General features: G+C 37.6%; 1 pseudogene; it reads right to left on the bottom strand.

Annotated features, from left to right (window-relative positions):
• Positions 1–12,279: 12,279 nt before the first annotated feature.
• Positions 12,280–13,215, bottom strand: LOC110544250 (olfactory receptor 4C15-like; annotated as a pseudogene).
• Positions 13,216–17,794: the final 4,579 nt, after the last annotated feature.

The raw sequence follows: 17,794 nt of genomic DNA, 5'->3' as shown, positions 1-17,794 counted from the left end.
TGATTTTCTTGAAAATATTTTCTGGAGTTTGGAGCCCAGATTCTTCTTTTTCATCTATTCCTATTACTCTTAGATTTCATCTTTTAAGGCGTCCTTGATTTCTTGGATGTTTTGTTTTTGGACCTTTTCCAATTTTACTTTTTTTTTTGAGAAATTCATCAGTTTCTGCAAGTATATCTTCAGTACCTGAGATTCTCTCTTTCATCCCTTGTATTCTATTGGTGATGCTTACCTTTGTGTTTTCTGATCTTTTCTCTAAGATCTTCAGTTCCAGGGTTTTCTCTTTTTGTGTTATCTTTATTGATTCTAATTCTGTTTTCACATCTGTGCCATTTCCTTCATCTGTTTGAATGTGGTTTCCTGTCTTTCCATGATGGCCTCTATTTTTCATTCATTTCCTCTCTATATGACACTAATTGTGCCTCTATTTGTTTGGCTGTTTTTGCCTGTCATTCTTTGAGAGCTTTGTTTGTTTCCTTTTTATATGCCTTTTTATAACTGCATAAGCCTAGAGTTGAGATAATTTTCTTGTGTTTCAGATGAATTAGTATGTCCATTGATTTTGGATCCTGTGCCCCTCAGATATGGTGTGCACTAGTCGCAGACATCTTGGATCTCCCCTGCTCTCCAGAATTTAAGGCAAAAGCCCACTGAAATTCTGAATATAAATGCATGGCTTGGCACATGTATTTCATTTCTCCAGACTCTGTAAAAGGGAGCATAACAGCCATTGTATGACCTTGTTACAAGACAACACTAAACAGAATCAACATTTCTACTTTAGCATATAGACCTTCATCTAGTAATTGAACCTTGACAATACACACACAATATCCAGTTTGACCAAGTTGGCCTATAACTGAAAACTTTCTCTCTAGCATTTCAGTGGGCTGCCATTTTGCAAAATCTCAAGACTCTGTGGACTTTTGTAATCTGGAACCACCTCTTTCCGTGTTATTGTAAGTTCTAGATTGGCTTGCTCTGAAAGCTCTCTATTTTGATTCAAAGATTCTTCCAACCTCTGTTCTATGGCCTTTAATTTAGCATCTATTTTCTCAGTCTCTTATTTCTCAAAGTCTGTCTTATCTTGATCTCTCCCAAAGAGGATATATAAAACTGAAATTATCATTGAAAAAAATTATTTGTATGCTAAGAGAAACAAACTCAAATGGTACTCAGAAGCACTGTGTCATTGTGTCTTCCTCCATCTCAAATCCTTTCCCTAAGATTTTTACATTTTGAGATACAGGTTCCCTTTCAGACCTTAGCAGTTCAGATGTTTGAGGCTTCTCTGTGTGTCTCTTGCTCCTGCTTCCAGGGAGAGGAAATTTTGAACTCCTAGTTTAGGAACTGCCTTTGCTTTGTTTTAAAGGACATAACTAAAAAATAAAAATAAAATAAAACAAACAACAACAACAAAAACAAAAAACACCCAAAACAAACAAAAAAAACTGCTCTATGGTTTTACTTTCTATATAAGTTCTTGCTAGATAACAGTAAATTCTGCCCCACTCTGGAGCCATGTGTTGTAGATTATCAATATTTATTATTGATTTATCTTTTACTTAATCAACCCCACCAGAGACTTGGAATTATTTAATTCATCTAGAGCACAAGGCAGGGCAATAGTTACTGCATCCTAAACCTCCAAGCTTCCTCCCAATCAGATTTCCCACATTACACTTACTTTTAGTCATATCTTAGGTCTGGTTCATCTCTCAGGTTCATCTAAATCCTTTCCTGCCACCCTCTGTTCTCCTACTCCCACTCGCTTCTTTCTCCTCCACTTTGGACCAAGATGTCCCACTCTATTCTCTCCATTGCTCAGCATTGTGGCTGGTTGTTTTATTGACAATGAAGAGAACAAATTAGTGGCATGTTTACACAAACTTGAGACAGGTGATGCTTAGAATAGACATCATCATGCAATGTCTATAATGAAACCATATAGTGGGGTAGAGAAATCAGCATTTGAATGATCAAGGGTAAACTGTGTACATTCTACAAGAACATTATATCAACAGTCACCATTTAGTAATTGTGTCTATCATCTACATTGAATAAGGCAAAGGAAGAAATAAAAGCACTTCAGAGTGCACCACAAAATCCTGACTTTTTGAACTGTGTTTCAAACATGAAGTAAAATAGAACTTCAAATGAACTAATTTAATCTTCATGAAAGATAAAGTTATGTAGGACAGTCTATTATACATGATGCAACTATTGAAGAGTTACTTACATTTCATCAATTCAGAAAGATTATGTTGTCACAACAACTAAGTGGAAGTGCTGAAAAAAAACAGTAATTGTCCAGGACATGGGTCCTAGTCAACAGTATGTTGCATGTGTTATTGTTGCTATTTTAAAAAAAGTTATAAATAAAAAGGAAAGTTTAAACAACAAAAGATGCTTAGATTTTAAAAAGCAATCAGCTCCATCTTTTCCCTGTGTATCAACGTAGGGGAAAGGACCTTTCCCTGCTTACTATCATCTTCTTCATAAAGGACTCTGAAGCTTCTTTTTCTTGATTTCTCTGTGATTTGGACATTTTTAAGTGGTCAAGCCAGGACTAAAACCATTAAAACAGTCCTGAATTTAGCCTAAGATTTTCCTGAGGCAGAAACCTATTATTTAGAGGAAAATGAGTGTACTTAATTCATAGCATTCATTTTGTGACCTTATTCTGACCATAATGCCTTTTTCTGGACCATGTTATTGTGTAGCAGTATAAAAAGAACATTTTATGTTTCTTTGTAATACTGTATAGAATTTAATAGGGTATTAACTTGCCACGACCCTATGCCAACATTCTTTATAGAGTCTCAAAACATACCACCTTCATATCCAAACACAGGTAAAGGTGACTTTACTCACCATAATTGAATATGTTCTTAGAAAATAAGTAAAGCATTATTGCAAAGATAATAAAAAAATTCAAAGGATTGAGGCTTTCTATATTACTTGGTTTCTACATGAAGAGGAAAAGTAAAATATGTTTAATGAAGTTAAACTTGAAGAAATTAAGAGTCGATGGGAAGGAAGAAGAAATCAAACTGGAAGAATTAATAGAAGGAGGGACGAAGAGAAGAGGAAAGGAAGGTAGAAAGGGAAAGAGCCAGGAAGGAAGGGAAGCAGGAAAAAAAGGATTCTACTCTCTAACAACTATTTATTGGACACTTAGACAGTTACTACTTTTAAGTGCTATTTTTGGTATTCTATTGTATTACGTTTAGTAAGTTCTATATGCCTTGATTTGGATCATAAAATCTGAATTACAAACAAGCTATGTGTTTGTAATGCCCTCAAAAACCCAGTTCCAATCCAAGAGATATACCAGGGAAGGTAGAGAATGTTCCCACTGTTCCTGTCATGAGGCTTTAATCACATATTAAGGATAAAAGTAAAATAATAGAGCCAAAATCCCTCCTTAATTGCAACTGGAATTTAATGTAGTTTCTCTGAGAGGACTCTCATCTCCCCCGGGGTTTGAACAATTTCTTGCCCATGACTTTCTGAGATACAATGCTGTACACCTTTTTTACTAGCTAGTGTGTTCATACTTCTATTTATATCCTATGTCAGCTTTAAAAAGTGTTTTTAGAAACTGTATTCTTTTCTTTTTTGACAGGTACAGAACATTTCTGGTGTATGTGGTGTGTATAGGATAATATTACCTGAATATAAGACTACTTTGATTTATTTCCTAATTCTTTTTCACATTTGTTCATATGTGATCTATATACACTGTTTAGAAATCATTTTTGACACAAATTGTGATGATATATTTTTCTAAAATATTTATTGATACAAAAGAGACTAATCTCTCAGATATGCAACCAAATTATTGACACTCCTTGAAATCGTTTGAATTTTGATTTAAACTTCTATCCTACTGTTTACTCAATTTGTTTAAGTTTAAATTGTTTCTATGACAAAATGTTAATCACTGTACTTTCTGTTGGATTTTCTATGTGATAAGCCCTTTCAAGCTAAGACAAATTCACAAATTTAATACTATATTTTGTATCCTTCAATGCTCCAGAGTAAGAATAATGTCCATGTGTAATATCTGTTTCTTGAAAGTAGCAAAAAGTTGAAAGCAGACTTCACCACCACCACCAGCAAATCCATAAATGTTGGAAAAGCATGTTAGTATAGGCTAATAACATACACATTCATTTTCACTACTCTTCTGGATAATCTGGAGTCAATAAAGTAACTTCCTCCTCTGTAAAACTCTGTTAAAGGTTGTTGGAAAGAATCACTTATTTCTTTCCCATACCGTGTTTTCTGTGCTTTTTGATGCACACAGAGAAAGTCCCTTCCTTAGGCACAGAGGTAGAGATAGAGGAGACTGGCACAGACTCAGAACCAAAAGATGCACAATACATCAAACAGAACTAAGGCTAGACAGACACACACAACAGGCAACAGACACATCAGTCACAACCAACTACAGACAGGTAGAAAACAGGGAGAGAAACGAAGAATTCATTTTGGGGCTTATTGTTTGTCAAACCAATCTGAAAAATAATTTATGTCTTTGGTCCTTAACGTGACATCTACACATTTTGATACCTCCTCTGTGGTTTCTTTAATCATTACTTGAAATAGCAAATTTTTGTTTTTTATTTTCTCCCAATGGAAACTCTCATATATCTTCTGTAGCTTCATGTGTATTGTCTCTAGCAGTTAAAAATCAATGAGAAACAAACTATTAATAGTCAGCAAATTTTAACCATAAAATTTGGTTGCTGGATAGTGCTGTTGATTCTAAGCAGATGTTTAACAGTAGGCTTATTGCTTCTATATTCATCTTGACAATGTAACAAATCATAACAATGAAATGATACAAATAATCTCCACTGATAACTATAAATGTAATTATCATTTGTACATACCAGATTAAGAATATTAAAAACACATAATAAATTGGAATTGAATTTTTTTATTATTATTATTTTACACTTTATTCATTTTGTATCCCCCCATAAGCTCCTCCCTCCTCCCCTCCCGATTTTAAAACTAATTTTAAATCTTCTTACTATGGCTTCTATTTTTTTCTGTAAAGAGTGGGGAATATGTACTCACTGTATGATTATCTTTTCTTCATAATACTAGGAGAGCAGTGTCTACAAGCTTTTTGTTGTTGTTGTATTGGAACAGGAGGACTACATGGGTATTTATCTAATCAAGTTCCAGAGCTCATTAGAATAGGATAGTCACATCATCCAAGAGAAATCCCAGCTGGTTTCATATATTTTATCTGACATTAAGTTGAAGAAGTAATTTATGTTTTCTAGCAGACATGAATGGAACCACTTAAAATGAAGTCAGATGATGCAGGAACACCTAGAAGTCGGGTTCTGGGTTTCAGTCTCTGCATTTATAGGTTATGAATGTGTCACTTAGAAACCTGTTTGTTCATGGAAATTACTTTATTGTTTTTCTTGTCCAAATACACATTTATTTTTGTCAGTCAATTTTTTAAATAAAACATAAGTCTAGTAAAAAGCATTTAAATAATTAAAACATTTCAAATATATAATAAAAATAAGTGAGAGTATAAAATTGAACTGTCTTGTCAGGGTCAGATAGAAGGGGAGAGAGACCTCCCATATACATGGACTTGAAAAGGGGCATAGGAAGAGATGAGGCAGGAAGAGTGGGATTGGGAGGGGATGGGAGAGGGACTTCAACTGGGATACAAAGTGAATAACCTGTAATTAATATAAAAATAAAAATGTAATTGAAAAAATTGAACTGACTTTAATTTTTTATAACAATGCTGAGTAGCCAATTAAGAGTAAAAATATGGGGGCAGGGCAAGATGGCGGCACCGGGAGGACTCTCATTCTGACCAGCAGAACAGCAGGATCCAATGACCAGCAATCAGAACTCTCAGCCATAAAACACAAGTGAATGTGTTTTCCAGGTGAGAGGATACCCCATGGTGGGGGGGGGGGATTCAATCAGCTTTAACTCACCCGGCTAAACCACTGAAGAGATCCGGTTCTTCCAGACATTTGGTCGCCAGCCCAGAGCCACACACCAGTGTGCTCTGGTCACGGTCCCAGACTGAACTGTGTGCATCACAACATCAAAGACTGGAATTTCCAGTTGAGAGATAACCCCACGGTGCAGGGAACGATTGGGACCAACCTTAGGTCACCCAGACATCCCCTGAAAAAGACTCAGGTTCCACGGGCAGCCCAGGAGCCAGGCCAAAGCCAGAGCCGGGGACCCAGGCACCAACACAGAGCCCTGCCTGCAAACCTGATTCACTGCCTCAGATAGAACTGTAGGTCCCAGGGCACCAGAGACTGAGTTTCACTGTCGGGTACAAACCCACAGGGAGGGAAACAGCTGGTCTGATCTCAGAGCACTTAGCCAATACCACCACCCCGAAAAGGTATCGGAAAAAATTACCCAGTTTAGGCAGACACCCAGGCTCCCAAAGGCCAGAAAGGCAGAGCCATGCACGTCTGTACCTGTGGGTTCTACTTGCCATCCTAGACAGAATGGCAGTCCCCCAAGTAATGACTGGGTGTCCCTGTCAGTAGGAAACCCCACAGTGGGGGGATCATCAAGACTAACGCTCAGGACACCCAGCACCAAAAGACTTTCTGGATTCATGCAGACTCTAGGCTCTAGCCTTCTACTGCAGGCAGCAGTACTGTGCTCACTCGCCATTTTTGAGTACCACTAGGGCACTGGGGCACACAGCTGCATCCTCAGACCTACAAAAGCCAGAGAGCCATTTCAGCAGCCCTCAGACACTGTGCCAAGGATCAACCAGTTATCCCTAGCTAGACTGACAAAACTGGGAATCCCTGGTCCTTCCAGAGGGCTGCACCCAAGAATTACACCTTAAGAGCAACAGCTGCTGCTCAATAAATTCAGAGCAAGAAATCCAGCAGCAGGACAGCCATCACCAGGACCTCTCCTGAGGAGAGGTGAGCCTTCCTGAATACCACAGTTACCATAGAGGTCCATACACCTGAAGTGAACTGTGACAATTTCTGAGAAGCACCACTATTCAGTTGACCATACCCAAAAAGCAGAGGAGAACTTCAGAACCCCGCCAAGTGGATTCTCCCCACCCCAGGACTCAGCAGGCACCAGAAATTAACAGACAACACCTGAGACAGAGAGATGGGTAGAGGCCAGCGAAAAAGTACAACCAACAAAAGGCAAAACAACATGGCATCCTCAGAACCCAGTTATCCTGGGGCAAGTAGCCCTGGACACCCTAACATAAGTGAAATTTGAGAAGATGACCTAACATATATGCTAATGAAGAAGTTAATGGAGGAAGTAAATAAAATGCATAAAGTATAAGGGGAAGATATAATAAAACAGATTATGGTCATCCCTAAAGAAATACAGGAAGATGCAGCCAAACAGTCTGTGTTACTTAAAGAAATAAAAGAAACAGAGGAACGAACGCTCAAACAAACAGCTGAAGGAATTGAAAGAAAAACAGGAAAATACAGACAGACAGGTAAAGGAAATCAACAAAACGGTTCAAGATCTGAAGATAGAATTGGAAGATTAAAGAAAACACAAATGGAGGAAATCACGGGGAGGGAGAACCTACGAAAGAAAACAGGAACTACAGAGGTAAGCATAACCAACAGACTAAAAGAGAAGGAAGAAAGAATCTCAGGTGTGGAAGATACAATGGAAGAAATCGATGTATCCGTCAAAGAAAATAATAAATCTAAAAAAATTCCTGACACAAACCATCCAAGAAATCCAAGACAACATAAAAAGACAAAACCTAAGAATAATAGGAATAGAGGAAAAAGAAGATTCCCTGCACCAAGGCCCAGAAAATATTTTCAACAAAATCAATGAAGAAAAATTCCCCAATTTAAAGGGGAAGCCTATAAGAATACAAGAGGCCTACAGAACACCCAACAAATTTGACCAGAAAAGAAAATCCTCCCGTCATGTAACAATCAAAACAGTAAGTATACAGAACAAAGAAAAAAAATACTAAAAGCTGTAAGGGAAAAAGGCCAAGTAACATATAATGGCAAACCCATCAGAATGACACCTGACTTCTCAACAGAAACTATGAAAGCCAGAAGAGCCTGGACGGATATCATGCAGAGCCTTAGAGAACACAGATGTCAGCCATAGGCTACTGTACCCAGCAAAACTTTCAGTCCTCATAGACGGAGAAAACAAGATATTTAATGACAGAAACAAATTTAAACAATACCTACACACAAATCCAGCATTACAGAAGATACTAGAAGGAAAAATACAACCCAAGAAAACTAACTACTTTCAAGAAATCATAGGAAATAAACAACCTCACTACAGCAAAACAAAAGTAGCCAAACACACAAACATACTACCATGGTCAACATCAATATCAAAGGATCTAACAGCCACTGGTCATTAATCTCCCTCAATACCAGTGGACTCCATTCTCCTATAAAAAGACACAGACTAACAGAATGGATGCATAAACAAGACCCAACAATCTGTTGCATCCAAGAAAAACACTTAAATCACAAAGATAGACATTACCTGAAAGTAAAGGGCTGGAAGACGGTTTTTTTCCAAGCAAATGGACCCAAGAAGCAAGCAGAAGTAGCCATTCTAATATCTAATAAAGTAGATTTCCAATCAAAATCAATCAAAAGAGATAGAGGACACTTCATATTCAACAAGGGAAAAATCCACCAGGAAGATATCACAATCCTGAACATCTATGCCCCAAATGCAAGGGCACCCACATTTGTAAAAGGGACTTTAATAAAACTTAAATCACACATAGACCCCCACACAATAATAGTGGGAGACTTCAACACCCCACTCTCAACGAAGGAGAGGTCAACAAAACAGAAATTAACCAAAGAAACAATAACTCTGACAGAGGTCATGAATCAAATGGACCTCACAGACATCTACAGAACCTTTCACCCAAACACAAAAGAACTTACCTTCTTCTCAGCACCTCATGGAACCTTCTGTAAAATAGACCATATAATTGGTCACAAAGAAAGCCTAAACAGATACAAGAAGATTGAAATAATCCCTTGTATCCTATCTGATCACCATGGACTAAAACTGGACCTCAATGACAAAAATAGCAAAAGGCCTACACACACATGGAAACTGAACAACTTGCTTCTAAATGACATCTGAGTCAGAGAAGAAATAAAGAAAGAAATTAAAGATTTCCTACAATTCAATGAAAATGAAGGCACAACATACCCAAAATTATGGGACACAATGAAAGCAGTGCTAAGAGGAAAGTTCATAGAACTAAGTGCCTTTCAAAAAGAAATTCGAAACATCTCATGCAAGCAGCTTAATGGCTCACTTAAAAGCCCTAGAAAAAAAAAAAGAAGCAGACACACCAAAGAGGAATAGACAGCTGGAAATAATTAAAGTCAAGGCTAAAATAAATTAGAAACAAATAAAACAATTCAAAGAATCAATGAAACCAAGAGCTGGTTCTTTGAGAAAATCAACAAGATAAACAAACCCTTAGCCAAACTAACTCTGCCTAAAAGGCAGACAGAAAATATCCAAATCAACAAAACCCGAAACGAAAAGGGGGACATAACCACAGACACTAAAAAAAAAAATTCCAAACAATAATTAGATCTTACTTCCAAAGTCTATATGCCACAAAATTTGAAAATGTAAATAAAACGGACAATTTTCTTGACCAATTCTACATGTCAAAGCCCAATCAAGACCAGGTAAACCAATTAAATAGTCCTTTATCCCCTACGGAAATAGAAGCTGTCATCAAAAGTCTACCAAGGAAAAAAAAAAAAAAAAGACCAGTGCCAGATGGTTTAAGTGCCGAATTCTACCAGACCTTCAAAGAAGAGCTAATACCAATACTCTTCAAACTATTCCACAAGATAGAAACAGAAGGAACACTACCAAACTCATTCTATGAAGCCACAGTCACCTTGGTACCTAAACCTCACAAAGACTCAACAAAGAAAGAGAATTTCAGGCCAATCTCCCTCGTGAACATTGATGCAAAAATACTCAATAAAATACTTGCAAACTGAATCCAAGAACACATCAAAGACATCATCCACTATGACCAAGTAGGCTTCATCCCAGGCATGCAGGGGTGGTTCAATATATGGAAATCCATCAATGTGATCCACCACATAGACAAAATAAAAGAGAAAAACCACATGATCATCTCCTTAGATGCTGAAAAGGCATTTGACAAAATCTAACATCCATTCGTGTTTAAAGTATTGGAGAGATCAGGGATACAAGGCACATACCTGAACATAGTAAAGGAGATGTACAGCAAACCTATATCCAACATCAAACTCGATGGAGAGAAACTTAAATCATTCCCACTGAAATCAGAGACAAGGAAAGGCTGTCCACTCTCTCCCTCTCATTTCGACATTGTTCTTGAAGTCCTAGCTAGAGCAATAAAACAATTGAAGGAGATCAAGGAGATACAAATTGGAAAAGAAGTCAAAGTATCACTATTTGCAGATGACATGATACTATACCTGAGTGACCCCAAAAACTCTACCAGGGAACTCCTAAAGCTGATTAACACCTTCAGCAAAGTGGCTGGATACAAAATTAACTCAAAAAATCAGTAGCCTTCCTCTATACAAAGGACAAAACGGCTGAGAAAGAAATTAGGGAAACAACACCCTTCACAGTAGCCACAAAGGACATAAAGTACCTTCGTGTGAACCTAACCAAGCAACTCAAAGAATTGTATGAAAAAAATATCCAGTCTCTGAAGAAAGAATTAGAAGAAGATATGAGAAAATGGAAAGATCTCCCATGCTCATGGCTTGGCAGGATTAATATAATAAAAATGGCCTTCTTACCAAAAGCAGTCTACAGATTCAATGCAATTCCCATTAAATTATCAACACAATTCTTTATAGACCTTGAAAGAAAAATTCTCACCTTCATATGGAACAATAAGAAACCCAGAATTGCTAAAACAATTCTCTACACTAAAAAGATCTTCAGGAGGTATCTCCATCCCTGATCTCAAGCTGTACTATAGAGCAACAATACTAAAAACTGCATAGTACTGGCATAGAAACAGACTGGTGGATCAGTGGAATCAAAGAGAAGACCCTGACATCAATCCACATACTTATGGACACCTGATATTTGACAAAGATGCCAAATCCATTCAATGGAAAAAAGACAGCATCTTCAACAAATGGTGCTGGTCTAACTGGAAGTCTGCATGTAGAAAAATGCAAATAGATCCATACTTATCACCCGGTACAAAACTAAAGTCCAAGTGGATCAAAGACCTCAACATAAAACTAGACACACTAAACCAGAAGCTGGAAACAGCCCAGATGCCCCTCAGTGGAAGAATGGATGCACAAATTGTGGTATATCTACACAATGGAATATCACTCAGCAATAAAAAAAAAACAAGGAAATCATGAAATTTGCAGTTAAATGGTGAGCCTGGAAAAGATCATCCTGAGTGAGCTATCCCAGAAGCGGAAAGATGCACACGGTATATACTCACTCATATAGACATATAATATAGGATAAACCTACTAAAATCTGTACTCCTAAAAAAACTAATCAAGAGGGAGGACTCTTGCTAAAATGCTCAATTCCTATCAAGAAAGGCAAAGAGGCTGGACATCAGAAGAAGGAGAAAAGAGGTAACAACTCAGGAGCCTGACACAGAGGACCTCTGAAAATCACTGCCCTGCAGACTTTCAATATAGATACTGAGAATTATGGGCAAGCTTTGGGCAGAGTGCAGGGAATCTTAGGAAAGAAGTGGGAAATAGTAAGATCTGGAGAGGACAGGAACTCCACAAGGAGAACAACAGAACCAAAAAAAAAAAAAAAATCTGAGCACAGGGCTCTTTCCTGAGACTGCTATTCCAACCAAGGACTATGCATGAAGATAACCTAAGACAGTTCAGTATCCAAATGGGTTCCATTGTGATAGGAGCAGGCATGAACTGATTGGCCTGCTCTTTAGTTTCCTCCCCCTGAGGGGGAAGCAGCATTACCAGGCCACAGAAGGAGACAATGCAGCCACTCCTGATGAGACCTAATTGACTCGGATCAGATGGAAGGAAAAGAAGTCCTCCCCTATCAGTGGACTTAGGGAGGGGCATGCAGGCAGAGGGTGGAGGAAGGGAGGGGTTGGGTTGGGAGGAGAGAGGGAACCACGGGGGGGGATACAAAGTGAGTAATGTGTAATTAATAAAGGAAAAATATTAAAAAAAAAGAAAGTGCCTTCCCCACTGAAAGTGTAAAATTTTAAAATTTATCAGAAACTACCATCAATCTCTTCCACATTTTTCTGATGGCATTTATCATTTTCTTATTTCTGAAAGTGCAAACTACAGGATTTAGCAATGGTGTCAGGACATTGACAAATATAAGCATATTTTTTTTTCAAAGATGAATGCAGATATAGGTCTTGCATATATTAATATACATGGGACAAAGAACAAAAGCACAACAGTTATATGTGATCCACAGGTGGAGAGAGCTTTATGCCGACCTTCAGAACTGTGAGCTTTCAGAGAAAACAAGATAACACCATAGGAGACAAGCAATAAGGAAAGGATTATGATGCATATAGCCCCACTGTTGGCAAACACCAAAATGACAAAATGTATGTGTCAGTGCAGGCAAGCTTCAGTAATGGGAACAAATCACACATGTAATGATCAATGACATTGGCTCCATATAAAGGCAGCTGCAATGTGAATATAATTTGTACAATAGAATGCAAAAAGCCTCCTGCCCAGGATGCTAGCACCAAAATGCCACAGAGCCTCCTGGTCATGATGCAGAGTAGTGAAGGGGCTTGCAAATTGCCACATAGTGGTCATAGGCCATGGATGTCAGGATAATCACTTCTGCCCCAGTGAAGAAGTGGACTGTAAAGAGTTGTGTCATACAGCATTCAAAAGAGATAGTCTTTCTTCTATAGAAGCAGTCTATAATTATCTTGGCTGTGACAGTAAAAGAAGTACATGCATCCAGGAAGGACAGAAATGCCAAGAAGAATTATATGGGAGAGTTCAGGAGTGCAGGGCTGTAGATGATGGTCACCACAATTATCATGTTGTCCCCTATAGTTGCAAGATAGATCAATAAAAATATGACAAATAGTATTTTCTCCACATTTGGATTCTGTGAAAGCCCCAGGAGTATGAACTCAGTGACACAGCTCTGGTTTTGCATGATTCACAAGAAGGCAGTAAAACATATGACTCCCAATTATTAGAAAAAATATTGCTTCTTATAAATTTATGGTTTTGCAATAAAAAAGATGGCACACACTTTAAACATTACATTGATTGAGTCTATTACAATTTAAAATAAAACATTAGAAAAATTTAAAGGCTATAGTTGTGTAACCTGAAGAATTGAAGCAAAGGTGGATTATTAAATAATTGAAAGTAGTCACAATTCAAATATTGTATGCAAAGCTCTTTACTTGTGTGAGTAGAAATAAATGTCCCATCTTTGAATTATTAGCTTTTAAAAATCTGATTCTTCAAGAGAAATATTAAAACAATATTGAAACTGTAACTTAGATATGAAAAAAGACCAGAATTTCTAAATCATGGCTGTAGTCTTCATGGAGTGAGGGGGCTGAGCAGCCTGTATTGACTTGTCCAAAGAATACTCCTCATAAACCAAAAGAAGGAGAGACAAATGTACCTTTGGATGCAAACCAAAACATTGGCTACTTTTAAAACTTATTTTATACTAGAAAGCAGATTTTAACCTCAAATGACTGATTTTTCACACACACACACAAAAATCTGTAAGAAACATCTAGCACTTCAAAACATGAATATATTGGAAGAGCTGAAGTTTCACTTCTACTCCATTTTAAAGTGTGACTAGAACAATATGCAAAATACTATGTTGTCATCACAAAAAAATCACCCCCCAAAAAGATTTTTATTATTATTATTAATAATGAGTTATATTAATTAGTGTTTTTTTCCTTTTATTATTATTTTTTTACACTTTATTCACTTTGTATCCTCCCATAAGCCCCTCCCTCCTCCTGTCCTGATCCCACCCTCCTTCCCCCTTCTTCATGCATGCTTCTCCCCAAGTCCACTGATAGGAGAGGTCCTCCTCTCCTTCCTTCTGATCTTAGTCTATCAGATCACATCCCGAGTGGCTGCATTGTCATCTTCTGTGGCCTGGTAAGGCTGCTCTCTGCTCGGGGAGAGGTGATCAAAGAGCAGGCCAATCAGATTGTGCTGCAGACACTCCCTATTCCCATTACTATGTAAGCCACTCGGACACTAAACTGCCATGGATTAGATCTGCGCAGGGTTTCTAGGTTATCCCCATGCCTGGTACTTGGTTGAAGTATGGGCCTCTGGGAAGACCCCTGTGTTCAAATCTTCTAGTTCTGTTGCTCTCCTTGTGGGGTTCCTGTCCTCTCCATAACCTACTATTTCCCACTTCTTACATAAGATTCCATGCACTCTGCCCAACAGTTGGCCATAAAGTCTCAGCATCTGCTTTGATAGTCTGCAGGGCAGAGCCTTTCAGAGGCCCTCTGTGGCAGGTTCCTAGGTTGTTTCCTGCTTTCTTCTTCTTCTGATATCCATCCTCTTTGCCTTTCCGGATGGGGATTGAGCATTTTAGTCAGGGTCCTCTCTCTTGATAAGTTTCTTTAGATGGACAGATTTTAGGTTTATCCTGTAAGTCTATATGAGTGAGTATATACCCTGTGTGTCTTTTTGCTTCTGGGACAGCTCACTCAAGATGATCCTTTCCAGGTCCCACCATTTACCTGCAAATTGCATGATTTCCTTATTTTTCATTGCAGAGTAATACTCCATTGTGTAGATGTACCACAATTTCTGCATCCACTATTCAGTTGAGGGGCATCTGGGCTGTTTCCAACTTCTGGCTATTACAAGTAAGGTTGCTACAAACATGGTTGAGCAAATGTCCTTATTGTGTACTTGAGCCTCTTTTGGATATATGCCTAGGAGTGGTATGGCTGGATCTTGAGGAAGCACTATTCCTAGTTGTCTGAGAAAGCGCCAGATTGATTTCCGGAGTGGCTGTACCAGTTTACATTCCCACCAGCAGTGGAGGAGGATTCCCCTTTCTTCACAACCTCTCCAACATGTATTGTCACTTGAGTTTTTCATCTTGGCCATTCTGATGGGTGTAAGGTGAAATCTCAGGGTTGTTTTGGTTTGCATTTCCCTGATGGCTAATGAGGTTGACCATTTCTTCAAGTGTTTCTCTGCCATTTGATATTCCTCTGCAGAGAATTCTCTGTTTAGCTCTGTTCCCCATTTTTTAATTGGATTACTTGGTTTGCTGCTTTTCAGCTTCTTTAGTACTTTATATATGCTGGATATTAGCCCTCTGTCAGATAAACGGTTAGTGAAGATTCTTTCCAAATCTGTAGGCAGTTGTTTTGATTTGATGATGGTGTCCTTTGCTTTACAGAAGCTTTTCAGTTTCATGAGGTCCCATTTATTGATTGTTGTTCTTAGAGCCTGTGCTGTTTCTGTTCTGTTCAGGAAGTTGTCCCCTGTACCAATGAGTTCTAGGGTATTCCCCACTTTTTTTTCTAGCCAATTTAATATGTCTGGTTTTATGTTGAGGTGTTTGATCCACTTGGACTTCAGTTTTGTGCAGGGTGATAAGTATGGATCTATTTTCATTTTTCTACATGTAGACATCCAGTTGTACCAGCATCATTTGTTGAAGATGCTGTCATTTTTCCACTGTATGGTTTTGGCATGTTTGTAAAAAATCAGGTGTCCATAAGTGTGTGGGTTTATTTCTGGGTCTTCTGTTTGATTCCATTCATCCACCATTCTGTTTCTATGCCAGTACCATACAGTTTTTATAACTGTTGCTCTATACAGCATAGGATCAGGGATGGAGATACCCCCAGAAGATCTTTTATTGTAGAGGATTGTTTTAGCAATTCTGGGTTTCTTGTTATTCCATACGAAGTTAAGAAATTTTCTTTCCAGATCTGTAAAGAATTGTGTTGGCAATTTGATTGGAACTGCATTAAATCTGTAGATTGCTTTTGGTAAGATGGCCATTTTTACTATGTTAATCCTGCCAAGCCATGAGCATGGGAGAACTTTCCATCTTCTCATATCTTCTTCTAATTCTTTCTTCAGAGACTTGAATTTTTTTTCATACAAGTCTTTGACTTGCTTGGTTAGGTTCACACCAAGGTACTTTATGTCCTTTGTGGCTATTGTGAAGGGTGTTGTTTCCCTAATTTCTTTCTTAGCCCTTTTGTCCCCAAAAAGATTTATAAAGAAATAAATACAGAAAATTTTAGTGCTCGGGTCTCAGGCTCCTGGCCAGGAATATGTGACAGAAGTTTTTGTTACTATTTTCTTTGTACACTGTTTTTATATAAGTTACAAGGTCAAACCAACAAGGAATTATTAACCTAGAATTTTATATTTATACACACACACACACACACACACACACACATATATATATATATATATATATATATATATATATATATATATATATATGTTCCAAGACTCTTGATCTCTTTAAGAAATCAATTCTTTTGAACAGGGAGCTTTTTTCTTAGTTATAGCTGCATTGACAGATATTCTTTCAATTTTCTTCCTCTGTGTTAATATTAAAGCATTTTCTTATTCTCTTCCAGTGTAAATGAGGAATTTTGACAAACACAACAGAAAATGATGAATGCTCAGGTGATGGACCAAAAACACACAAATGAAAATTGGTAACGATGCATATCTGTAAAAGAGAAATCATTCATTGAATTTGAATTACATTTTTTAGACTTAATCATTTGATACTCAGTCATGAATTGTTTACTTGTTAAATAAATACTATTTGATAAGGTAATAAGACACATAGTTACAAATTTGCTTATAGAGAGTTTACATGTTTATCTTTAAGGATTATGAAAAAAGTCAAATGGAAAAGTGTGAAAATGTTATTCATAGTCACATGACCTCAAAATTCTATGTTCAGTTTCAATTCATTCACTTGAAAACCTATCTGCATTTTACATAAATATCTCTTTAATACACACTAAGGTAATTATCTGTCTTATGTATTCATTTTCCCTACTTGCCATGGCTTCAAAGAACATCTATTGCCTTTCCTGTCTACACGCCTGAAATTTCATAATAAATATGATTTGTGAATAATTCTATGGAAATATATAAAATATATGTGGAAAAATACATAATTACTATTTCAAATCTGTGAGTAAAAATAATCCAATTGTATTGTGAAGAAAATGTGACAATTTTAATGACTACAATTTAATTATTTTAATGACTACAATTTAAAGAGAACAGAAAATTTTCACTTACTAATGACTCTACAATGAGGTGCTGCTGTATTTAATTTAAAATAAAGGGCCATTGCATGATGTTCTCAGAGCAGTTACACACTAGATTCTATAATCTGAAATCTGAATCTGTTAACAGGCTTCTCCAATTTTCTCTTTCATCACCCAATCCTATTTCCCTAGCCACCAACTCCCACAGTTATCCACCTGTACCCTGATGGACACCGTGGCCAAAAGACGCAGGTGGGCAATCTTCACTATACCTCCTCTCTTCCAAACATAATCTAGCAGGCTCATCCCAAGCCCTGTTGCAGACCACATGCCTTAGGTTTGCTTCCCTTTCTGCACCATTTGCATTGGATTCTGCAGATCCTAATGGCATACCCTGCTTCTCTGCTTCCTGTGGACCCGCTCAGCTACCTCTTCTACTCCACTTCCATTCCCAGGTGTCATCTC

Source organism: Meriones unguiculatus, chromosome 18, assembly GCF_030254825.1.
Source record: "Meriones unguiculatus strain TT.TT164.6M chromosome 18, Bangor_MerUng_6.1, whole genome shotgun sequence".
Lineage (NCBI taxonomy): Eukaryota > Metazoa > Chordata > Mammalia > Rodentia > Muridae > Meriones > Meriones unguiculatus.
This window is presented reverse-complemented; position numbering and strand designations above follow the sequence as displayed.